Source organism: Rhea americana, unplaced genomic scaffold, assembly GCF_003343005.1.
Source record: "Rhea americana isolate MKP2758 unplaced genomic scaffold, rheAme1 scaffold_106, whole genome shotgun sequence".
Taxonomy (NCBI): Eukaryota; Metazoa; Chordata; class Aves; order Rheiformes; family Rheidae; genus Rhea; species Rhea americana.
In genome coordinates, this window is record NW_028185106.1 from 1,702,638 (window position 1) to 1,728,445 (window position 25,808).

Genomic DNA, 25,808 nt, shown 5'->3' on the forward strand with positions numbered 1-25,808 from the left:
TCAAAATAGGACGCAAGTTTCTTTGGAGTTGTTAGGAGGTAGCTAGAGACAGCTGGAGGGCTGAAGAAAAGGGATTGCAGATGAAGGTAGAGATCACAAAGAGTCAAGGATTTTTGGACAAGTTCTGATAAGCTTGATTTCTGTTTTGAAATCTGTTCTCCCCCACAACACACACATTTCTTTTGACACTTCTATTTCATTCTTCTCATTTCATCCTTATGCATCTCAGGAGACCCCATTTTTCCCTGCCACCATCCTGACCTAGTCAATTACCTGACTTGATCTTGAAGCATCATGTGACTGATGAGGTGTGTGTCTCCTACCTGCCACCTTCTCAGGTAGCCTACTTCATTCACATCCTAATGCTATTTGGGGTCTCCCTGTGGTGCCCAAGAACTAACAAGATCTGAAGATAGCAGCTGGCATGGAGGACACTGACAGATTTTTTCATATGTGGGGAAGGATTTCAACAAGAAAGAGAGTTATGAGAAGACTTCTGGGAGTCACCAAGAAGGTATTTATTTGAGGTTTAGTAAATCCAGAAATGGTTTGCATTCTGTTCAGTACAATGGAGACTAGAGTAGCTTTTTAAAAAAATGAGTTCATCCACATTGCACAATGAGATCCATTAAAGAAATAGTACGAGGATAAGGAGCACAGCCTGAGTGAGTAGAAATGAAAGTAATGGCACATGCAAAAAGGTAAACTTGCAAAGGTTTGGATGAATTTGTATGTTTAAGATAAGTATCCTGCTTAGGGAGCCCTTTCTGAATTAGACCTTTCAACCTTTTGAGTTTTGGCTGTTGCAAATGTTTACCTCAGCATGAAACGTGTACAAAAAAAAGAGAGAGAGAGAAGAAGAAAGAGGCTGATTTATGAATCTGAATTCTTAGAAGGACAAATTAATTGCACTGTGGCACTTCTCTATAAACTAATATTGACTTAGAGGACAGCAGGAAGAGATGAAGACAATGAGTCCCTGTAGCACTTACATGTCACAGAGGCCCATTAACCAAATGTGTACTGAAGCACTAAATTTGTTTGGAAAAAATAAATGTACATCCTATAGGTGAGTGCAGTAGTAACAACCATTTGACAAGGTTCTATCCTTTACAAATACCCTCAGGAGGGAGGCTTTTGAGATTTTCCTTTTCTTCTCCTTACCTTTCTAAATACATGTTTTGGACTCATTTTGATTTCAATATACCTTGGAAAAATCTCATTCATAAAATTACATAAATTTTCTTTATACATAGTCCTGTGCACCAGGCTGTTTGCAGTAGATTGGAATATTACGAAGTGAGATCTCCTTGAGACTCTCAAAATGACAAGATGTGTGTCTGCTTAAGGTCATCTCCAGGAATATATATAGAATATTGATTCCTCACCTAAACTGTGTGCAAATCTTGACTTATACATTGATCAAAATCTCTCCTCTCTGGTGACAATCATACTGAAATATTTTAGGAGGAAATAATACAAACCTATATTTCTTCAAATTGCTGTCTGATTTATTAACCAGTGCAGACTCCTCCAAATCATGTTAGAACTCACCTGTTTACCTCCTGCTTTTAGCTTGTTCATTAGATAGTCTTTTGCATTGTGCTATTAAAAAAGACCAAAACACACACTAACTGGTAATAAGCTCTTACATCTCCAAAGGTGCTTATTATTTTTTTTCAAAAAATCCACTCTGTGAAAAGTGAAATCTGGTGAGGTTGTGTGAACTGCCCTTGCATAGTCTGGGTTTGAGTGTATCTGCAAAAACTTATATGATTAGAATTGTCAGTAACGCTTCCTGGAGGCATGAAACATGAACATATCTGCCAATGCATTTATTTGACAGCTTGCAGTGAGCTCACTGGAAATGCTCTGCAGATCTTTTCCCCACAGTTAAAAAGAAAAGGAATTGCAAGAACAGCATATTGCAAGATGATTCTAAAGAGACTAAATTCTTACAGAGACAGATATACCCTAAATTGTCAAAGAACTGAACATCTTGTATGTCCAACCATTTAATCAAAAGGCTAAAAATTCAGAAGATACTTACAAAAATGTGCCGTATACCATAAAATATCATTAGGAAAATAAGTACTGCTTGTGGGTTATGACCTCTGTGAATATAGAGGAGTGAGAGCTGGTTCCAAAAGCTCTCCCTTCCTTTCCATCACTAACCTTTCTCCCATTTCCCCCATTAGTATGTCTTACCAGATAGCCAGCCCTAATTACAGCTTCTTTGCTTTGGGGAACAAGAAGGACATCAGGACTGTTGTCACTACAAGCCACAAGAGAAGCTACAACTACGATCCAGATAGTGCTAAGATGGCTTGAAACACTTCCTGCACCCCAGTGCGGAACAGTCTTCCTGAGGATGATGTTGCCTGTATACCCTTAGATCCACAGATAAATGCCACAATGCTGCACTCTGTGAAGCACGAGACAAATGTGGCTCTTCAAAATTGTTCTCAGAAAAAGACAAAGATGATGCATGTCAGTCTGAAAATAGTGAAAATCATGTTAAATAAAAAGAAAGTAAAAGAATCTCTGTGATTGTTTTATAAAAATTAAGTATTGATGGACCTCACAGTTTATTAAAACTACCTCCTCTTCTATTCCCCAAACCCCACTTCCAGAACTCAAATACTTTTACAGATTGTCCAAGAATAATTGGAGATGCAGCAACAGTTTTCTGAGAATCCTGACAGAATTACTAGTAGTGTCTAACATTCCTGAAATTCAATGATAGGTGATTTCTATGATGTATACCATTTTTGTTGCTATCCCACTAGCTATCTGTCAATTCAATCTCTTCTCCATCATCATTTGTGTTTATTTATCACACCAATATTTCTATCATCCTTACCACGTCTGACAGATTTTTGTCAATCAGAAGTTAATGCTCATAARGTGCATACATCATCCTCAGGAATGTGCAACTGAGTCTGAACTGATTATATAAATGCTTAATAAAACAATAATTAACTACTGTAATTTTATTAGTGAAAAAAAGACTAAATTTCATGTATAGATATAGATGTGTGTATGTGGGGGGATAAGGAGAGAGTGAGGGAGGGAGAGTAGTAATTTCAGGTTCTTGCACCATGTACAAGCTACATGAAATATACTGGAAATAGAAAATGGGATTAGGCTTTGTATATGGCCTAGAATCCTTCAAATCGCATTAATATACTGCTTTATGTATCTCCTCACAGGCCTGATGAAGAAAATACACAGCCTAGCAGCCATGCATAGGTGCACATTTTATACAAGACACAGTAGCTGCAGTACTCTCACTCAGAATCTGAGTAGCATGTGTTTAACTCTCCTGTCTATCAGCTCCTGGGATTGCAAAGGGAGCACCAGGCCATAGGCTACTGTGAGCATGTCATTGCACAAGGAAAACCTATGGATTACACTCTGGTCAAGCCAGGTATTACAATGTTACTTAAGCCCCTTTCTGCATTTAGCCCTGAGTGATTTGCCCACAGCTATACAGAATGTATATATTCTGGGCTATACATATATATATATGGATATATATGTATTCTGGGTTAGAAAAAAATGAAATCCTGATTCAAAAGACCTAAGGGATTTCACTCCTTAATCACAAGGTTTTCTCTCTGAAAATCAAACAACAATTTAACTGGTAGTAAAAGAAAAACTTCTGATTTTTTTCTGATTTTRAGTCTGATTTTCCTCCCTCACCCATATACAACCCCCTCTCCTGCCCCCTCACTTTGGTGGTATTCAAACTGGTGAATAGGCCTGGCATAAGGCAAGGGTATCTTGCCCCAGAAAAATATTTTACAGTGAATCAATCATGTAGCACATTAAAACAATTGTGTTAGAAGTAATGGATATAATCTATGAATTTTTAAGCTACTTTGAGCCATTTTCCTCTGTATAATGGCAAAAAAGCACAATACCGCTCGGAGTAAATGCAGGAGAGATTGTATCTTAACATTTCAATACATTGATTAATGTTGTTGTAAAAACACACTAACAAAATGCGGAATCATTTTACCTCCATTTTTTTTTGCTAATTTAGCACATCAAAAAACCAATACTTGTAGACAAAGACACGCTATTTTGTGATGAAATGTTCTTAGACATTGTCTGCTAAATCCCTATAATTAGCACAGCCCCTGCTGAATGTCACTGTGTATTTGATGAAACAGGGCATGAACTCTGCAGCAACACCCAGGGGGGTCGGTAATGCTATCCAGAATGACTCTTGGAATTTTTAACTACTAGATAGGTTCTCCTTATCTAGGAAACTCAGGGGAGAAAGGCATTTGTCTGGTCTAATGACCCCTGTTAGTAGATTTATGCCACCTCCCTCTATACAGATCGTCTTTTCCCTCCTTCTTTTGGGTATTTAATTTGAGAGAACTATACCAAAGAGTATTTTTAGAAAGGAGTATGGCATGGAAATGGTAAACACAGAAACCAGTCACATTCTGTTTTACATTCTGCTAATGCCGTTGCTCTTACTCTTGAAAACACAGTGAAGAGCAAGCAACAAGTTTTGTACCGGAAAAAACAAATAGTAAAAGATAGCCTGATTGCAGCAAATAATTTCAGGTATTCTTTTAGAACTTACTTTTTTCATTAAAAAGACATCCTGACCTGTGCCTGGAGTGGGATGGGGTGGAAATCCCCACTCTCTTTCCTTACTATCAAGAGCAGAGTTTTCCTTGGCTTGCAACATATTCCCACAAAACTGGAAGGTCATTCTTCTGTGCTGAAAAACATTTCCCAGAATGGCAAAAACTTCAAAAAGCTTTTAGAGCCCCTCTTCCTTATAATTTTTAGTAGTCTGCTGGCTTCTAACATTTACATGAGATTTGGAGACCGAGTCAAAAACTTGCTGCAAAACATGAGTAACAGGGATCTGAACCAGGGCTCTCACTTCTCAGGTGAGAAGTGCTCTACAGCAGGCATGATGTTAGCTGTTGTGGCAGTCTTTCACTTTGAGAGAAGCTCTGCTGCAGATCTGAGAAACTCTCTGAATAAAACTTCCATTTGTCTGGCACATTTCTCTCAACAGTTTTAGTTTCTGCCATTCTGTATTTTGTAACCTAAAGGATTTAATGGCAGTATCAATCTTGCTTTAAAAAACATCATGAATCTTCCACATTTCAAATGCTGATAATTTCCACATGAAGAATTAACCTGGAATGCCATCAAATTATTTCCAAATAAATTAGGGAGCAGTTTAGTGTTAATGGCAAACTGTTTTTCTGAAAAACTTTAAAGGTACAATTGATAATATCAATGAGAGATTTAATTTTGCAAATGAATGCCATTTTTGAAAATCTAAATTGCCCTCAAACTACATAGGATTATTTTTGTTTCATTTAGGTTTATGGGTTGATTGAATAAGAAATTTGGCCTGTTCCTATTTTTAGGTCCTAAACAGTGCATGATATTAAAACAATGAAATGAGCCGTAGCTAGGGTTGGGGGTAGAGCAGGGGGAACATTGTGTATTGTATTAAGGACTAACTCCTTGATTAAATGCAGACTCAAAACAAATAACCACTGTGCGTGTGTTAACTAGCCTAATTAATCTTCATGTTAGATTAACTTGATAAAATGTTGACCTAATTTGGGATTAAAAGATTACAAGTAACATTTTCAGCTGAAAGCTGTAATATGCCTCATGTCAACACAGTAATGACAGAATTAACCCTGCCAGCCCTCTCAAACCTGTGCACTGAATGTCACTGCTTAAGTAGCATTTGGATGACCTGTAAATGCAGAAAGGCTGGCATAAAAAAACCCCGAATAATTAATATTGAAACACTGGAATCTCATTCAGAGTCTAACAGGTCCACAYTTACCATACACTTAGGGGTAACATGAAGCCAAGAGAGGAAGCAGAGATGCATCATCYACACATGCTCACAACTTATAAATTTCTATATACTAAATATATTTTGTGTATTTACATTTAGCAATAGAAACCGGAAAGAAGCCCTTCAGCACATTATGAATTCAGTAAATCATTTAGAGGCTAGAGAAGATGAAATTGGCTTTAAGGAACTTGAGAGACCCTGGACTTAAGAGCAGTAAAATTCAAAAGCAGAAACACACTGCAAACAGCAGCCTAGAGAAGCCCGGGAGCATGACCCGTGTGTGAACAATGGTGACCTCTTTCCTATGACATGATGTTTGGATGTGACATTTCATTCTAAACAAGAATACAACAAAGAATCTGTGAACTTCTGAAATTTATTTTGGTGGTCACACTCTTCCCTTTCCTCTGAAAAAATGGGGATGAAGAGAAGAGAGAGGGAGAAAGAAAAAGAGAGAAACTCTGTAAGAGTGATTCTTTTATGTCACACTATTTTTCTCTCTTACCAGTTTCATATCTGCTCTTTTCATAGACAAAACTATGCTATCTCTTACCACCTTGAAAAGCACTGGAGTCTCAAAAGATTAGCTACGTACTTTCCAGCTCACAGCATCATAAAGGCTGCAATTCTTCCTACAAATGGGACTGAGAGCCCACTCCACCATTATGTATACATGAAATACTCTTCCACTTCTTTTACAGTTCTCAGTGCTAATTTGCAGACTACAAAATTCTGAGGTAGCTACTTAAAGTGTGAGTGTTCTGGCTTTTTTTTTAGGGTAGTCAGACTAAAATAAAAATGGAGCACAGGATTGTACATACTGGAAACTCATCTCTCATGTTAGGCCATGCAACCTAGTAGAGATATCAYGAGGGGACACCTTCCCTGTTCATGTGACAGTCCACAGCTTATCCACTCCTGTAGGCTCTTCTCTCCTGTCTTCTACCAAAGCCCTGGAAATGCAGCAGCTCTCACTTCAGTAGTGTGTCACCAGCTGGCAAAAGCCAATGTCCTCAGTAATAATCCTGGACAAAACAGCATCAACGAATCAGTTCTTGAAATACACATGCCCCATATTCCTAGGCCAATCAGGATAGTTGATAACTGTATTTGCTATATATGTGTAAAGATGAAAACAGCCTTAGTACACAATCTGTAACTTGGCAAAGTAGAACTATAGTTCTGAAATCAGTTCTCAAGCCCCCAAATTGTCTGAAAGGACAGATCAGAAGTCAGTAGGAGACACAGATAGGGTGAACTGACTATTGCGAAAGGACTTTCTTTTGAGGTGAAGTTTGGCACTCAGAATCTGATTTAAATCTCAGAAAATCAAGGATGATAGAGTAAATGATGATAATATAGAGAAAGAACACAAAGAAAAAACCTTACTTTTTATACCACAACCTGCTAAAGCGGTGTTAACAATACAGAAGTAGTATTCTTTCGGTAGCTACAAGATTTTTTTTTAATGTGCATACCTAACAAATGCTTTCATATAAGTAAGTCATGTAGACTTTTATTCCCTTGAAACAGAAGGATATATGTGAGAGTATCATGGATTTATTTCCATTAAAACAGTATGCCCCTTGATAATTTACTACTTTAGTTATTTCTATGCATTATTGCCTAACTTTTTCTATATGAAAGAGAGACAGGATATTAAAGTTTTTACTAAAGTTACTGTTACTAACATCCCAAAGAAGCGCATTGTAAAGTGTTTTATTATTCTCTGTCACTTCCCATAAATTCATGACAAAGAAATCAACGACTAATCCAAGTCTGGTCAGACAACTTGGCCCAGTGTGGAGAGGTTTAAAAGAATTAACAGCATTTTTCTTGTTTTTATTCTTTTGGAATAATGGCTTGCAGCCATAGCAAACTGTGATGTGATTTCCATCAGTTCCGAAAGGTTACACTAGAATAGGCCTGTCTTCAGAAAGGACAAACTGTAACAACATGTAGTTGTTCCTGCCCATTGCACAGGTAGTATCCTTTCCTGGGGAAACTTAAGAGATCAGTTAATTTAAAAGATACTGCAAAAATATGTGCTGGTAGAATACTTTCACAGAGGCTTTTCACTGAAAACCAATATTGAAGTCTTGTCTATCATTTACCATTAGATATTCACCACATTACTAAGTAGTGGTTAATTAAATTCCTCACACAAGTTATATTGCATCTATACCCATATATCTCTGCAGTTTTCTTCACCTTGGCCCCAAGTGTTGTGTACCTTTGTGAAGTTTTCACTCTAGTTCAGCAATAATTGAAGAAACCACTTGGCAGTTATAGATTGTGGAGGTATTTATAAACTATTTTTGAAATATGCAAGATGAAAAATGTCCTAGGCATATTCATTAGTTCAGTTATTCAAAGTTGCAAATGTGGATGGTGTGAATGTTCACAAGAATAGGTTAACAGAGTGAACAAGTGAATTATCTCAGTTCTTTTGTATATAAAGAATGTTGATAATCTAAATATATTGTTTAAAATCTGGACCTATGATATCTATCTTGGTGGAAAAAGGTGCAAGATGCTTTTTGCTTCTTGTGAAAAACTGGTTATAAAAATCAAAATATATCTGTAATAAAGCATTTAAAACTTTTACCTCTTAAAAACATCCTTTGCTGCTCCAGACTCAGCCCTCCTCAACTGTCAGAAGTTCTTTTACCTTTAAGGTAACAAGAACAACACTGCATTGCTATCCCGCTCTAATTGTCTGGGCATTTCAAAATAATTGAAAAATAGTTGTAGAAAACTTCCTCATGGACCACTATTACTAGAACAAAGGTTTATAACTCCAGTAAAATTGTCACTTGGACTGAAGTTTTAGAGAGGAAATTACAATACGAATGTTTTTGAAAAGCTTGATTAGGTGGAAGCACTGATCACTATGGGCAGTTTATTAAATTGAACTTTCATCTAGAAAAATTCATGAAGCATTATTTTCACTCCCTACAACTTTTCTGAAATATGGTTACTATTACTCTTTTCAAGGGGAAACAGAAGCCCAGACTGATTACAAGGCTTTAAAGAAATCCATTCTTTCAGTCCAAAACAAGAATAAAATACACTAGCAACTGTGCCTTCCAGGACCAAATCTAGCAGCCCTGAGTCAGACAAGCAATGAAACATATACTTAATACTAAAATCATAGAATCAGTAAGGTTGGAAGGGACCTCTGGAGACCATCTAGTCCAATCTCCCTGCTCAGCAGGTTCACCTAGAGCATGTAAGACAGGGTTGCATCCAGGTGGGCCTTGAATATCTCCCGAGCAGGAGACTCCACAACCTCTCTGGGCAACCTAGAATATTAAATGTTTTAAAAATTGACATGCAACAAAGCCCAAACTAATCCAACCTGAATTCTACCCTCTGCTGGTATTTCCTATTAAGGAGGCCCTTCTAAATGTCTAGAGATAGCCAATAGTAAATATCAAGTACAGGAACTCCAGTGCAATTCAGGATGGGTTAGCTCTACCACTTTCAGTGGTCACATTCCCAGCTAGCCAACTAATATTTTCTAAAACATTACATGACATTGATGACTGCCAACAACTTGAAATCACTTTATGAATAAGTAGATGTGCATTTGTACATACACGTATGTATCACCTACTGTTAAAAAGTAATACTGTGTTTCATTGTGCTCTCTGCTATTGTAAATTGAGAGGATGGAGAACTCAAAGACTGTGACACGAGAGCAGTGCTACAGAAGCTCTTTCTTTCTCCTTTTCCTCAGCTAAGGGGGACCCTCCAGAAGTTACGAACCCAGAAGTATTTCTCTATTTTCCCCCTGATTAAACAATGCTGCTATTAGCCAGGAGGAATTTAGCTTTTAACGTGCAAAATCATTTATTACACTGTAATCAGAAAATTAACAGCTGCCTATAAAAATACTATCTTCTGACATCACACAGTTGCCTTGCCTGTGTCTTACATTCAGATCTGCTCACTATAATAAGGAAAAATATGATGTTATATTACTTTTAGCCCAAGCTGAGTTGTAACCAAAAGCAAATTCTATACTAGCCAGTAAAAGCTGGCTGTGAAATTCCACAAACCACTTTGCTACTTATTTTCCATGAATAATTGAGCAAACAAAATTGCTAGCAAGACTGCTTTCAGGTAGAACACATTTTAGGGAATATGATAAAAGCAAGAATACTAACACCAAAATCTTTAATACAAATATCGCAGATCAGAAAGCAGAAACTTCATGTGCATTTTATATGCTCTGTGAAAATGAACCCAATCCACCTCAGATTTGATATACCAAATATCCACAACAAGCTGAATAGAGCTGGGAACAGACCAAGATTAATTCATAGACAATTTTTATCCTATTCTTCCAAACACTGAATCAGTAGAATACTGATTCTACTTCTGGATAATTCACAAGTAGAAAAAAAAAATCTATCAAATGCTTTTTTTTTCCGGAAAATTATTCTGCTCTCTTATTACAATTCTAGTCCTAATGTATTTATGAGTTTTTTTGTTCTGCTAGTGGCTCAGGACCAAATCAGTCCAATCAGCACTAACTGATGAAACATTTTTTCTGGTAGTAAGGACTCTTCAGTATTTTGGTAAAAATGGACTTTTTGAAAACTGAACAAGTCTGGTATAAAATTGACTAACAAAGATTAAGTACACAACACTTTTACAGTCTTTCCTGCATTTTATTTGCTCCTTAAGTATGTTTTATTTGCCACCTTACGTTTCGTGTGTTCCTTACTTATAAAATATTAACTATAAACCCCCAAGGTAGTAATCTGCTGAAAATCAAATCTGACTTAAATTCATGAGCAGGAATCATCTTTTCTGCAGCCAAACAAGTCGTTGCTAACAAATTATATGCAATTCACAAGAGGAAAGGTTATTTTCATTAAAAATGGTGTAATTTTTTAAAATGTTTTTCCCTTTTAGTAAGAGCTTATAAAACATTAAGTATTCAAGCAGTAAAATAATGAAATAACCAGATGAAGAAAAACAGGGAATTAACTGTGTTGGTAATATCAGTAATGTAATTCCTTCAATGGAARATAATGGAACGTTGCTCACAGTATTTTGAAATAAATGATGATTATGCAAAGGAAACTATAGAATAGGAAAAGTATGTAAATTATATTTAACTTTATCTTTTACCACAAAAAGAAAGATGGAAAAAAGAGAGCCCCCCCCTTCCCCCCCCCCCCATTGCTAACCTTAAGTAATTCCAGGTGCTATGATTTCTAGATATTTTTTCCTTTGGTTTACATTATGCCATTGCAATTTCATATCTATCTTGCCATCTGTCACAAGAAAGAACAGATACAGAACAGTGGCAAAATCATGTTAAAAAGACTGCCTTGGGATAACAAAGAGAAAAGTTAATGGACATGGATTTACAAATTATTAATGATTTTTCTTGTCATTTCTTGAAAAATGAAAGCTATGCATGCTGTCTCTTTCCCCAAACAGATTGCATTTTATTCCTCTGCAGTTTGTCCGTCAGGCTTCACTCTGACAACATAATCCAATACTAATCCAGAGCATTCAGTTTTCCTTGTTGGCTCTCATGCACACTGCTTAGACAAATCCTGCTACCTGTCAGCCCTCCTGTGTGTGCCAAACAGGCTGCCAGGTTAACCCCTGGGGAAGCTGAAAGACCTGCTGACTTAACCCCTGCTTCCCTTCAAATAATCCACTGTAAATACATAGCACGTTAACAGGCTAACTGTTCTAATCAGGGCTGCATCCCTTAAAATCTGTTTCATACACAGCCCTTAAGAACTAGGGATCTGAGCATCACTACTGGAAGAGGAAAGACTAGCTTCCAGTCATACAAGCACTAAATAAGCAGATGCATAGAACACACTGAAAGGTTTTAATCCCCTAAAAGAGTTTGAAAAAATATACACATCACTTCAATTGCCCACCTCATTGCTTACAAATTTCCCCTAATTATCATGACAAGGTCAGAAATAATTTAGTGCAATAAAAGATAGTCTAATGCAGTAACAATTTAGGATCTTCCTGGCAAACTTTCTGCCCCCTGTTTGTAGAAATTAGCTTTTCAATGCTCTAGGGTTTCTGATTGTTCATTTGCATTTTATGAAGATCCCAGCTATTTGTTGTAGCTACAACAGATTTTAGTAAACAACATAATCTACAAATAATGACATTTTAAAATAACTTTACTATCAGAAGATATGTAACCATTTTCTAGTAGCACTTAAAAACTAATCATTTCTAATGCTTTAAGTCTGAAAAACAGAGAAAAATCTAAGTTACAAATCTTTTCAAAATACTCACTCTGTAGTCAAAAAACCAAATCAAACCAAAACCTTCTCCTCATTGGAATTCAAGGCACATCACTCTATCTTCTGCTGCAGCATCAACAATCCACAGCAGAAAATAACTTGCGTAAGCACGGCATACTGAGGAACACTTAAAAGCCACACTGAGCTTAGCCACATGAGAAATGTAATAAAACATCGCACAGCTCATTTAATGTTTGGAAGGCATGATGTCCAGGTTAATATCTGAAGTGGGGGAAGGTAGAGTAAACCATGGGGAGGGCTCTTGAACTCTGCCACAAACAAAACTGGGAAGGTCTATTGTGACTTCTGATAAGAACATTTATTTTACTTCAATTAAATTTCAGGCATTCTCTTGAGAGTAAGAAGGGAAAATTGTTCCTTCCTCCCACGCACTTACACACATTCATATTTATACTTTACATATACATGCAAAGCACACACCTCAGTCTCAGGAGTCCTGCAAAATGCTTAAACTGTTTTATTCATTCTTAGAAGTGTTGTGCTTGTGGCAGCTAATAAATAGATCTTCTAAACATTAGAGATTCCAGAGATGTTTAAAATATTCTTGCTGCTTTGAAATAGTTAAAAAATTCCATACTTTCTAGAGGTGTTACTCATTCTAACACTTTTCCTMGTTTTCTTCATACCAAAGAAATATTATTCCTTAATGAGCTTTAAAATTTGTTCTCTTTTCTATTTATAGATTCCTCACAGTCCCTTTCACAGTAACAGAGAAACAAATATTTGGCAAAAATATTAGGCACTTCTAAAATAAACTGATCTGAAAAAATAACTAAGGCTAATCTTTTCTCATTATCTACATCCTTTCTTTCCCAGCTCATCTTGAAACAACAGTTATTTTGTTGACAGAAAAGTTCATCAAGGTTTCAGACAGTAGTTTGTCTTTGGGGAGTTGACAACTTTTGCTAGGGAGAAGGCAGTAGTTTAAAAGATACCTCTGTGAGATAATTCTGTTCAAAATCAGAACTACTTTTTTTTTTCCTGTCAAGACATTTGTCAAATAATTTATTCATTATCTGTTAAAACAAAGTTGAAAAGATGAAATTGGGAATATGTTTGGGTAGGTCAGCCTACATCTAAGAAACCTTTCTGCTTTCATTTTTATAAAACCCTAAACCCTGCAAGTCCATTACTGCAAGTCCATTACTTTCATAGGATCAAGACTGTGCCCAGAGTACAGAAGGCAAGAGTTCTCCTAAATAGTAAATCAATATACAACAAAAAATTTTGCATATGAAAGCACACGCGTGTGCTTAGCCTTTTGTATACACAAGTTGGTGGTAAAAATACTGATGTAAAAGAGGAGACTTCACAGGTTCATGACAAATTTCAGTATTAAACCTACAGGCACTGGTCTAAGACATTAGTTCTTCCACAAAACCCTATCTTTTAATAAATGTGCATTGTGCAAAGGTGCTTAGTCTCAATCAAATTGCATGTAGTACCAGAACAACAGATAGCTGGTTTGTTAATCAAAATATAGTGGCATGGAAATTAAACTGGAACTTATAGAGCTAATGCTCAAGCATTTTATTCATGGTTGCCAAATATTATTCAGGCTTCAGGGATACTAAGCCAATGTATTTAAAAATAACCATACCTCAGTTACTCAGGAAAGGCTTGCTTTTAAGCTTTTGTACTTACTGTTTTGCATTAGGTTCGTAATGGCAAGCAATGTTTGAGAAAGGTCTGTTAGAAAGCTACTAAGTTTATGCTATGGAGAATCTCGTTAGGCACAACTTAAAGGTCTGCCATTACACTAAGAATGTTTTAGGATGTTTGATGATCCAAATATATACAGTTTAGTGGTCAACAGCACAATTGTTTAAAATGTAATGACTAATCTATAACTTACCAATATATTACAAACCAATGTTGACAATGCCAGGCTCTTTGTTGATAATTTTTCCTTTTTATAACACCAGCTGGAACATGTTTCCCTGTTATTGATCATGCCACTTATCAGCTATTCACAGCATATTCCTTTGTACTTGGTACAAAATCTAAACAATGTGTGGACTTGGTTCATTAACCTTTTGATATTGGGCAAAAGGGGGAGTAAGGCAGTGAGAGGAGAAGCACTCAAAGTAATTTCATTGTTATTTGGACTTTTGTTTTGGTCAAGGCATCTGAAAGGGAAAGAAAAGGCACAAATTTTACAGCTATGAAATAGCACTGGTCCGAAATCGATTCTATTGATTTAATGTTCACTGTATCATGTACTGATACAAAAGAAAAGTTCCAAAAGCCTAAAAATAAATAAAGTGGTTTCTCTGAGGACAGACTGGAAGTAGAGTTCTGCAAGGAGCTGGCAGCAAAATCTTAATATTACTTAACAAGTGTAGAGTCAGAATGAAATTTACTTTGAAGCGTTCTTTCCAGATGAAATACTTGCATGAATGCTTGAATCTGGTACAGCTCTTCTTAGAAATAGACATACATTAACAAATAAACTGATAAGAAAAAGAAGTTAAAGTTGCAGAGTCAAATGTCATACTAACATATTCAAACTCTTTATCTAAAGGATAGTTTATAATGATATGATTCCCTGATTTTTTTTTTTTCCTTAGGGCTAATTCCTCATCTCCTGCTTGGCCACATCCTGTCACCAGTAACTTGGGCTTTTCATGCTAATTCATGAATTAGTGCTCAGCCCTTTCTTTTTTTCTGGGTCTTCCTAGCATTGTTGCAAAAGAAAAATGTTTAATATAAATTACTGTTTTTCATGAGTAGAAAATGTGTGTTTTTTTAATTGAAACTCGAGCTTTTCTAAAAAAGAAAATTAATGCCTTTGACTATTGGAATGTTTCAGCTGAAACCTGAAATATTTCTACTTGTCAGTGCCACCACAGGGATGCTTATGAGTTGCAGTTCAGTTGCCTTATGTCCCTATATCCTGTTTATGCAGACTAGACTGTCTGACTAGAGCTGCATTACCCAGTAACGCTCTGTGATCCAGGTTTCCAAAGAAAGAAAGGCAACCATGTAAGAGTAGTGTGTTTTCCTGGAGACTTTGCATCTTGTAGTGCTCCACCACTGAGGCTGAATCCAACTGGGGAATGCTGCTTGCTGTGTTCAACTACCACCTCCACAGCACACTTAAGTAGCTGTGGACGTGAGTGCAACGAGCAGCACTGGTACAGGGCCCTACAGCAACTATGCGGTGCCCTCTAGTAGAGCATGGGCCCCTGCTAATGCAGCCATATGTCTCCTTACCACAACTGCCACATGACCAGCTTGAAGCAGAAAAGCATGGGTCTGTCTGCACCCATTCAAATACACCCCTTAGAGCAGTTCTGTTTTATGTCTAGCTCTCCTCCCCTCCTATCCATTACTAGCTGCTAGGGTAATACCAGAAGCAAGAGTTTTCAAGGTTTAGCTGAAATATTTCCCTCTCCAGCTTTTATAATGAAAATCTGGGCTTTTTAGCCATAATTCTTTTTTCCTGACAGCTCTGTCAGGCTAAGTTAAATACACAGCCAGGACAAGCTTGGCTTATAACTGGAAGACACTCTAGAAGCAAGGTCTGTAATAGTGGTCATTTTGGTTTGTCAGATTAAGTCCAATACTTAGGTCTCTATATACTGTTAATCCAGTCTTTATCCAGGCAGACTACTGATGCCTTCACCTCTGTCTCCTCCTCAGTGATACCATATGAATAGATTCAGGTTGCTCAGTTACTATGCCCAGGTAGATTTACTAGTCACTGTAGGAAAGACAGGGACACATTCTCCTTATTTTCTTTTCTATTTTTACATGATATCTCCTAGGCTTTAAGAATCAGTAGGGCCTGCTCCCCACAGCCCACTGCAATGCAATCCAGCACATGAGCATAAAAATGTAGGAAACTTCTCCAAAACCAAATAATCTTCCAGTGCATCCGTAGCTAGCCTTACTGTTTCAGTAACACTTGACCACCTCATTAATTCTCTTGCCACTCCCAAACCTGTCTCCTGGCTTCTCTATTACAAATATTTCATTGTTCATTCCTTTCTGACTGTGGTACAAGGTATAACCATACATATTTTTTAGGTCACACTTAATGGCAGGAGAACAAACTTACTGAACCAAGCATTTATTGTTTTGTTCTCTAATCTAATTGAGAATTAGGCTGCAACTTTTTCCATTATTATAATTTGCATAAATAATACATCCAGAGCGAACAAATCAGCATTCTAACCAGAGCTTACTTGCTATTTAACAAAACCTCAGTCCTTTTATTGACCCTGAGCACGTATACCAAAATGAATTCATTTTACTAATCATGWTCATCAGGCTTATTCAGATCAAGTTTTCACTGATTGCAGTGAAAGCCAACTATATCCAGTGATACATCATCTGACAGCCACAGAGGTGTCACTTCCTAAGCAAATAAGGACATGCTATTTTATTTAAATGAGATTAATACATTAAGGTACACCTAAAATACAAATCAAGCCATTTATTTTTAAGTTTTAGTGAGCCACTATGAAATTATGGCATAGATCTATCCATGTTCTTGGAAAAACACCTCTTCACATTTCTGAAACCATTTAATTCTTAATTAGTTCACCAATTCTTAATTAATAAACCAATATCAAAGACTCACAGATATTAAAACATACAATTTTTCTGTACTGCTTGGTAAATGTAGTATGAATATTTAAAACAGAAAAAACTTTAGCATATTTATACCCACAAAGGATGAACATCTTCATGCAAGTTCCTTCAAATATCTTTRCCAGGCCACCTTCCTTTCTTAACTCAAGTTCTCTCCCCCAAAAGATAGCTTTAATTTTGTTTCCTACTTCCTTCAGTGTCATCTAGTTCTTGTAGTGAAGGAAGTAACAGGAAACAAAATTAAATCTTAACATAAMCATCAAGATAGTAGCATGCCTAAAGAAGTAACTGAATGTTCTTTCTTTCATATGCTTGCTTTCTCCTTCCATGAAGAAAAGGCAGTGTTTGCTCCTTTTCTTGTAAAGAAAATAATAAATCTTACAGACAGTGTTGAAAGACAGTAACTATCATCATCATTTCAGTAATCTACTCCAGAAATCAAAGGAGATCAGAGCGTGAGAGGATTCGTACTGACTTTTGAAACCAGCCATAACAGATGCTGCAACCACTCTCTGCTGTGCCTTTCTATTCTCAAAAGTCCTGCGCATCCTTTTTGGAAACTCACTATTGCTGACATAAAGCTTCTCTTGTCACAACTTGTTCCTTCCAAAATTGGAAAGCAATTACACTCCACAATGACACGTGGGCAATGTTTGGCAAACCATTTTTCTGCTAAATGCAATATCCATTCTCATGCCCTTTGCCCTCTTGCTTTACTTTGCTCAGGCTGCTTGGCAGCTGTAGGAACCCAAGTGTCAAATTCTGGAATGAAGTCTTCCAGAAGTGGAAAATTGGTGTTAATTTTGACCTGTGGATTTGGCTAATTAAAGCATTAGATATTCATATCACTAGCAGCTCCTAGTTTGTTAGTTCTTTAAGAACTAATTAGATGCTGAGAATTCCATTATCCATGTGCCATCCATGGAAAACATTGGATTTACAAAGCTTCTTTAAAGAAATGAGAAATACTGTCAGCATCTTAAACTGGAGTTTTTTCCTGCTTTATTCAAATGGAAACACTGTACGTTCCACAGTTCACAATAGGCTCACTCCACTCTAACTCATAAAGCTAAAATTGACTTTTTTTTTTAATCCAAAAAAAGCCAGTCAAAAGATTACTAAGCCCAAATACAGCCACTGCACTTTTCTTTTCCCTAGAGCTCTTCTTGGTTCTTACTGCTGCAGTAAGCTCAGTTTCCATTTTATGTTCTGCAATTATGTGGGAATAGTTACCTTAAGAATCTCTCAGACTAAGTCACTGGCTTAGTCAAGGCACATCCAAGTATTTACCTCCACTCAGAAAAAATGTTGCTCCTGTTACATTGGTCTAGTATATTAGTCTGTTAATTCCTTGTGTTTTTGAGAGTAAACAGTAAATTGTTCAAAACATAAATATTTTTACAGTGGAGTTTTCTGATCAATAGGTTGCTGCAAGGGAAAATGAGGAGGAAAAGAAACTATCCATATGAATAAGTAGAATAAGCCAATCATACTAATTGCTTCACTAACTTGAAAGTGTTGTTAAGGTGTAAGAATCCACAGACAGCACCTGTAGTAATAAATTGCAACTGAACAGATGGAAACAAAGTAAACTGCTGCGTTCTGTAGCATTTGCTGCAACTCTGTGACTTCAGCTGAGTTCACAGAGTTACGCACCAACGCAATGACAAAACAACTGACTCTCATGAGGTTGTGCTTAATATGATACCTGCATATAAACCCCAATCCATAAGTCCAAATTCAAAGTATACAAACTCTAAGCATGGGCCATTTTATGGGCTGCTACAAAATCTGTTTGGCACATGTGCTCTTTTTAAATGTCAAGGCAGTTATCAAGTACAGTCTCTATTTTCACAGTAGCAATATTTGCTGTATTCTTTTGGCAAGCATTGTGCAGGCCAACAGTGTCACAGCAGCAGGTCTGAACCAAACCAGTTGTACAGTATTTGTGTGTATCAGAAGTGAAACTTCGTTTGTCTTTACATCAAGGGCCAAACCATTTAAAGATTTTAAATTAAAACTGCATAGTGTTTGCCGTGCACAAGTCAGAGTGGTAACCAATGCACTCCTTGCTCTATACTCTTGATAGATGTTCATGTGGATTGCATTTTAATATTAGGCTGGAAGCTTAATTATAAAGGATTATTAGCAGATCATGAGAGTATTGCAGTAAGAGAGGGCCATGCAGAGTAGAATATTAAGCTGTCTGATCTTTGACCTCTTTCTCCATACCATTTTGGAATCGTTGCACAAGTAGAGCTACTCATAAAACTGTCCAAGACATTTTCTCTATTTCTCTATATAGTCAAAGGACTATTGCTGGATCTCCTGAATCAATTTGATTGTTTTGCCGGTGGACTTTTTAAGTCAGGGACTATGCGTTTCCTTTGTGCTTTTGCAACTCACTAAATGTACCTTTAGAGTTTAACAGATAATGATATGCTTTCATCAAAATCCCGTGGCAGTAAAGGCACTTTGGAGGACAGATGATAACATGTGTGAGGGACATTTGGAGTCAAGATAAATTATGTGTGTATAGAAAGTCTATCTGAAAATAGGGCATAATAAAATTGCAGTAGAGTGTAGGACTAGTAAAGGCAGTTAAGCTTTCCTTTGGTTGACAGGAGTGATCAGAATACAAGCAACACTATTTTTTTGTAAGGGGATGCAGTGCAGTCTTAAAATAGCACTTATGTTGGCTTTTGTCACATTAACTGTGGGAACTCTGGTGGAAATACATTTAGGTACTTGAAGACCATAAGTTCAGAGATAAGCTTGGCTGATACTGTGAACAGCTTGCCTGAGAGGTAAATTGCATGCAGAAACTAAACATGACAGCGAAAGATAAAACACTTATTATGATTAATACCAGAAGATGTAACAGGCTTTACTTACTGCAGCCCCAGGAAACCTCACTTTTACCCGATAATGTTTACAACTCCAATTGCACTCACAGGGCAACCACATGCTTTTTCAGTAGATGGTCTCTTATCTGTGAAAATTCTCACCCACGTGAAGTTTAACTTCTGCATTATTCATGTAAATGTTTTAGCAGATTTACAAATCTGTTAAGATTTCRTGCACCTATTAAAAACTTAGAACTGCCTGACAGCACAACAAATTTTTAAGAAGGTTGCAGATGAGGAATGTGATGGTCTTTTTGTGAGCAGTTTATATTATGAAGATTATTAAATGAGCATTAGCTTATGTAGAAGCTGGAAAATAAGGTTCACTCTAATATATGTCCTCTCTTGAAGATATCTGCCTGAATGACCATACTGTCTTCCTCATTTCCTTTATTTAAAGATAAAGTGCAGTCCCATGTGAAATGCAGAAAACAATTATGAAATATCAGGATAATTTTAAAATCTCATCAGCTTAATTTGGCATCCATTTTAGTTCCTTCTAAGTTATCCTAACTTATATTTTTAGTTTTCCATCTCTGAAATTTATTTTTCTTCAATAAACAAGGATATTCCATGTATTAAAAAAATTAATGCTGCTTCTTTCAGCTCAGCAGGAAAACCAAATCCTTCCATCACCTTAAATTCGGTCTGTAACAGAATAATAATCAGCATTTACAATAGGAGGACTAAAATTCAAACAAAAACCAGCAGAAGCCCCATGAGAGGATTTTCTTCAAGAGATTTTTGTTAGTGTAGCAGATAAAAAGGCAGTTTCTGTCTTTTCTTTAATACAGGAAGACTAACATCAACAAACAATATATAAAACAATGTAAAGTAATATAAAAGCCACAAATGACCCATATGGATAATTAGTGGAAGATTAGAATTAGTGGCAGGTCCCATAACATTAGAAGTATTCTGAGGTACTAGATCTATTCCCCAACACTCATTGAGGGCTTGGTTCCCTGAAGGATTATAGTTTGGACCAGAGATTACCTAAAGAAGTTAATGTGAAGCCTTTTGAATTTTTAGTGGTGTAATTATTTTCCTATCATCACTGCAGTGTACCTAACTATAAGCCATGGAGAAGGTCCTGCCCCCGCTCCCACACAGAGATGCAAATAGAGGATGCATAGCTGAAGAAGAAAGTGCCAAGAAACAGCTGCCCTCCTAAAAAAGCCCCTGCAGCCAGGAATCTACTCTCGCTCATGACTTAGCCAAGAAGATGGGCTGACTGCAGTGATGAGACCAGCAAACTCAAGGATAGCAGCTACAGTTCTTTCTGTGTGGCAAACAGGAGCAGAAAACACAGAGATAAGAACAATCCTGTCACTTTGGGACTGACAACATAACCGGTGCCTGAAAACCTACAAGAACCTGGTCAACCAGAGAATGGAGAAGCCGGCCAGTCATCATGGCAAGCAGGTCTTGCCTGTGACCTCTGTCATACACTGTAGAGGTTCCCATCTCACTCTCAGGACTCCAAGAGCATCTGGGAGTGCTGCTGTGCCTCCTGCTGTGGAGAAACAATTAAGCTGATGTGCATGAAAACATGAAAAGATTGTGGGAAGGCAGAGAAAGGTGGGCAACCCAACACAATTACTACTTCAGTTGATTTTAGTACATGGAAATAACAATGTAAAGCAACTTATTTACTACTAGTATCCAACAGTTCCCTGAAACAATAAAGAGTCTAAAAATAGCTATTTTTGCTTCTCTATGTTATTGAGGGGGCAAAAAAAAAAAATCAGAGTGAAATTGTTTAATTCAATAGCAACAAAAAAGAGAAAGGTTCCTGCTTGTTTTCTTCTGTTTGGGATTGTCAATGTTAATCCCTTTTTCAGAAAGCTAAACCACTGTAAGCAAGTATGTCATTCTGAGCCCAAACCCCAGATTTTTATTCAAACAGCTTTTACATCTTTACAATCCTTTTCCCCACTAAGTGTGCTAAAACTCCCTACCAAATGGGGAGGGTCTTCTCTTTTTTTTTAAAACAACTCTTTCTACAGTTCTAGTTGTATGTAAGTGTATCTAAGAAATTGGTTAGACTAGTAGTAATTACAAATTTGTTAAGCAGTTTTTCTCCTCCTCCTCTTCAGGAATTTATCAATTTAGCAGAACAATTCTGTGCTCCATGTTCATGTTCTAGTTTCAAAAACATTTTCATCGCAGAATGTTTCTTAGTATAATGCTAAATTTCTGCTCAAAATGGACTGGGGGATCCACCAGCAGACAGTCAGTGGCATGACAGCTATGGCACTAACCTGGTATTTGAAAGTCCTGCCTCAAACTCCAGCTCTGTGCATCCAATCTAGGGACCTGAGACTAGTTCCCTGAACTGCAAGGAGCAAAATTTGTTGGAACTYAGTCAGAATATTTCAGATTCTTCTTACAACAAATCCTGTAAAGTTTTATACAAACCATTTCTCTCCAAATAAAAACAACACAGTATATAATTTCCTGGCAATAACTAAACTCCAAGACATCTTTTTCTTAATTAAATTAGGCATAATTCACTGCAGCAGATTTATTTTCCTGTTTGTGTTTTTTATTAATTAAATCTGCACCATCTGCCTCTGTTTATAGGTTTCACAATCTTTTCTTCTAGCAATGTATGTTTATATTTTTAAATGCATATTAGCTTGCATGATGGATTTTGCAATTATGGTATAGTAGCAGCAAAGACAATTGTCATAAAAGGATACCCAAACGCTACAAAATATCAGCATAGAAAGCACCACAAAACAAAACAATAATAAAAGAGATAAAATAATATAACCAAATAGGTCATCAAAATAATACTTTCATTAAAGAGTGGACAGTTAGATACAGTAGGTGAAAAAGGATTTGAGGTTAATTTAGAAACATTTGTATTAATATTTTAGAATATAGACAGAAGGGAAAACAGTTCAGATCTGTGAATCTAGCAAATAAGCCATACTTTTTGCTACTAAAATAGCTAAATACTCCCCAAGYGGGTATTAAATGTTTATGTATCCTTCAGTAGCATGTAAGTTAAAAAAAAAATGAGGTGCATCTAATATTTATTTAGGGAGTTGAGTTAACTCAACTGCAAAACACAGCTGGCAGTGGAAGCTGTAGAAGTGAGAAAAGGAACAGGAACATAAAATGGATTTATCACCAATTAGAACTTACAGAAAATCACTGATGATATGAAAGAACAACAAAGTTGAAACATAAAATATGCAGTGGATAATACATGAATTTCAGCTATTCTCTACAGTTTTTTATATAACTCTATGGCAGCAGGTAAGGAAGCCAGTTAAATCATTGCTGCTGGCTTTGAGCCAGTAGCAGGTAGACATTTAGTTCTGGGAAGATCCTTGAGTTTCCAGGCTGGACASTGCCTATTTCTATTTCTTTGGGAACTAGAAGCTATCTATTAAGTATTTCTTTGTGTGCCCATTCTATCATTTCTTATTATAAGGACAAAATTCCTTACTCCTGTATAATTCTGTAATAACTTGACAGTTCAGAACAAAGCCTTTCCATCTTTCTTTATCAAGGATACTTAACTATTACTAACTATTATTAATTATTTACTACACATGCTATTTCTAGTTGATTTTTTTCCATATTTTAACTTTGGTGATTCAAAAATTTGCTATTGAAATGACATATTGCATCTTCTGAGCTAAAAGTACATGGATCATTATATGAAGTACTTTSGACCAGACTAATTTACTCTGCTGAACTTCAGATGGGAACATTCTCCCTACTATTCCAGTCAAAAAGATGGAGATAACTGAAAAACTGAAGCACTTTTTGCTACAAGCAATGGAGAGAGTCCTATAATGTGCTTTCAAAATGAAAAATAGGCTGCATAAGAATTTCTAATACTGGATGGCTGAATAGTACAATTTTCTGTTTTGATTTGTGTCACAAAGAGTGATAAATTATGAATTTTTTATACAATTTTTAACTAAGATAGGAAAGAATAGAGTTAAACCAAAGCTATCTATTGTAAAAACTCCTTTCTAACAAAATATTTCTTTTGTCTAGTGATCAGTTTTTAATGGAGTTACACAGAAGTATATGACTCATGCTAAGAGCTGAGATTGCTGCTAGATTATTGTGATCAGATGGACATAATAAACAAACAGTTCCCATGCTCTTCTACAGGGTATAAGTGATTTCTAGCAGTATAGCTCTTAGATTTAATGGTAACAGATAAAGAAAAGATTGAGATTGTAGGGGCACAGTTTCTCCACTAGAACTGATAGACAGAAGGTATACAAAAACAAGGCCTTTCTTTTACCTTTGTATACAACTCCATGAAATAAGCATTCCTTCTCATTTAGTTTAGTATGGAAGAGGTATTTAATTTCTTTTAACATCTGGAAAAATAATCTTTTTTCTTTTGGCTCAAATGTATAAGCCTTCTTGAAAAAAAAAACAAAAACAAAAAACCACCTAAACCTCTCATCAAAATATCTGGAAAGCAGAAGCTTGAATGATAAACTCATAAACCGCATAGTTCATGCTTTTACTGAGCAAGACCACGAATACTAATGAGTTTATGGGTGATAAGAACCGTAAGCACATGCAATAGTAAAATTGTCTATAAGAAATATTAACTTACCAGTCCTGTCTGAACCTTTCCCTAACAACAGTTCTTCTCTCTGAGCCATTTGCTTGTCAYAGAATCATAGAATCAGTAAGGTTGGAAGGGACCTCTGGAGATCATCTAGTCCAACCTCCCTGCTCAGCAAGGTCACCTAGAGCACGTTAGACAGGGTGGCATCCAGGCAGGCTTTGAATATCTCTAGAGAAGGAGACTCCACAAYCTCTCTGGGCAACCTGTTCCAGGGCTCTGTCACTCTCACAGGGAAGAAATTCCCCCTCACGGTCAGGCAGAACTTCCTATGTTTCAGTTTTTGCCCATTGCCTCTTGTCCTATCACATGGGACAACTGAAAAGAGTTTGTCCCTGTCCCCTTGACACCCTCCCTTCAGGTACTTGTACACATTGATAAGATCCCCTCTCAGTCTTCTCTTCCCCAGGCTGAAGAGGCCCAGCTCTCACGGCCTTTCCTTGTAGGGCAGGTGCTCCAGCTCTCTGACCATCCTTGTAGCCCTATGCTGGACTCTCTCCAGTAGCTCCATGTCTCTCTTGTACTGCGGRGCCCAGAACTGGACACAGTACTTGAGATGAAGCCTCACCAGGGCCGAGTTAACAAACCCAAGCTTCTCAGCTGTAGGCAAGCTGTCATTAATAATAGACAAACAAACACAAAATGAGTTTACAGAGAGACAATACCTATTCTTCTGTAATATCACTTTTAGGGAAAATTCCATCGAACAAATGCCATTGAATGGGCAATAATGAGTCTGAGCAGTTCTCACACTGCTGCACAACTACCACTAGAAAAATGACCCTAGCATGTAACAAATTCAAGTCTCCACAATGATTCAGAGAAAAGGAAAGCTTGAGGATTGATCCCTGGCTCCTTATCAAGTTTAAATCTTTACCAGACAAGACTCCAGCGGAAATCCAAAATCTGCAGGTTCTGAACGATCAGTGTTCCTTCTAAATTACCATCAGACAGCTTGAGATAGGTCTAATTTCACTAAACAAATGCAAGCTCTTCTTCCAGTTCTCTGTTTCCACGTGTCTTGAGCTGTGATGTACATACTGCAGCCATTCTCGCACTCTCAGTCAAAGCATCCCACAGGTACAGCCAGGGCCATGCTGTGCAGTAAGTCTGCCAGCTGAATTCCTTCCTCCCCCAGTGCAAGGATTTTGTGCTCCTTTTGGCACACAGGAAGTTTGACTGCATACTTTTCATTAGCTCGACTGGGCAGCCCTGTCTGAACTGCCTTATTCAAAGGATAAGGAAAAGTTAAACCCTCCTTGTGTCCAAGCTCTCCACTTCATCACTGGCCTGAGAGTATCTTAAGCTCAGTTCTCCTGGGTAAATACAGATGCAGGTTTTGTTTCTGCTTACCAGATGGAGTCATTTCTAAATGTGGAACCTTTCTAATTTAGGGCCCAATCCTGTAAAAATTTGCCATTTTGCTGCCTCCCAGCCCTTGCAAGCCTTTTGCTTTTCTAGTTTTTGGCACTATTCTTTTTTTTTTTTTTTTTTTTTTTTTTTTT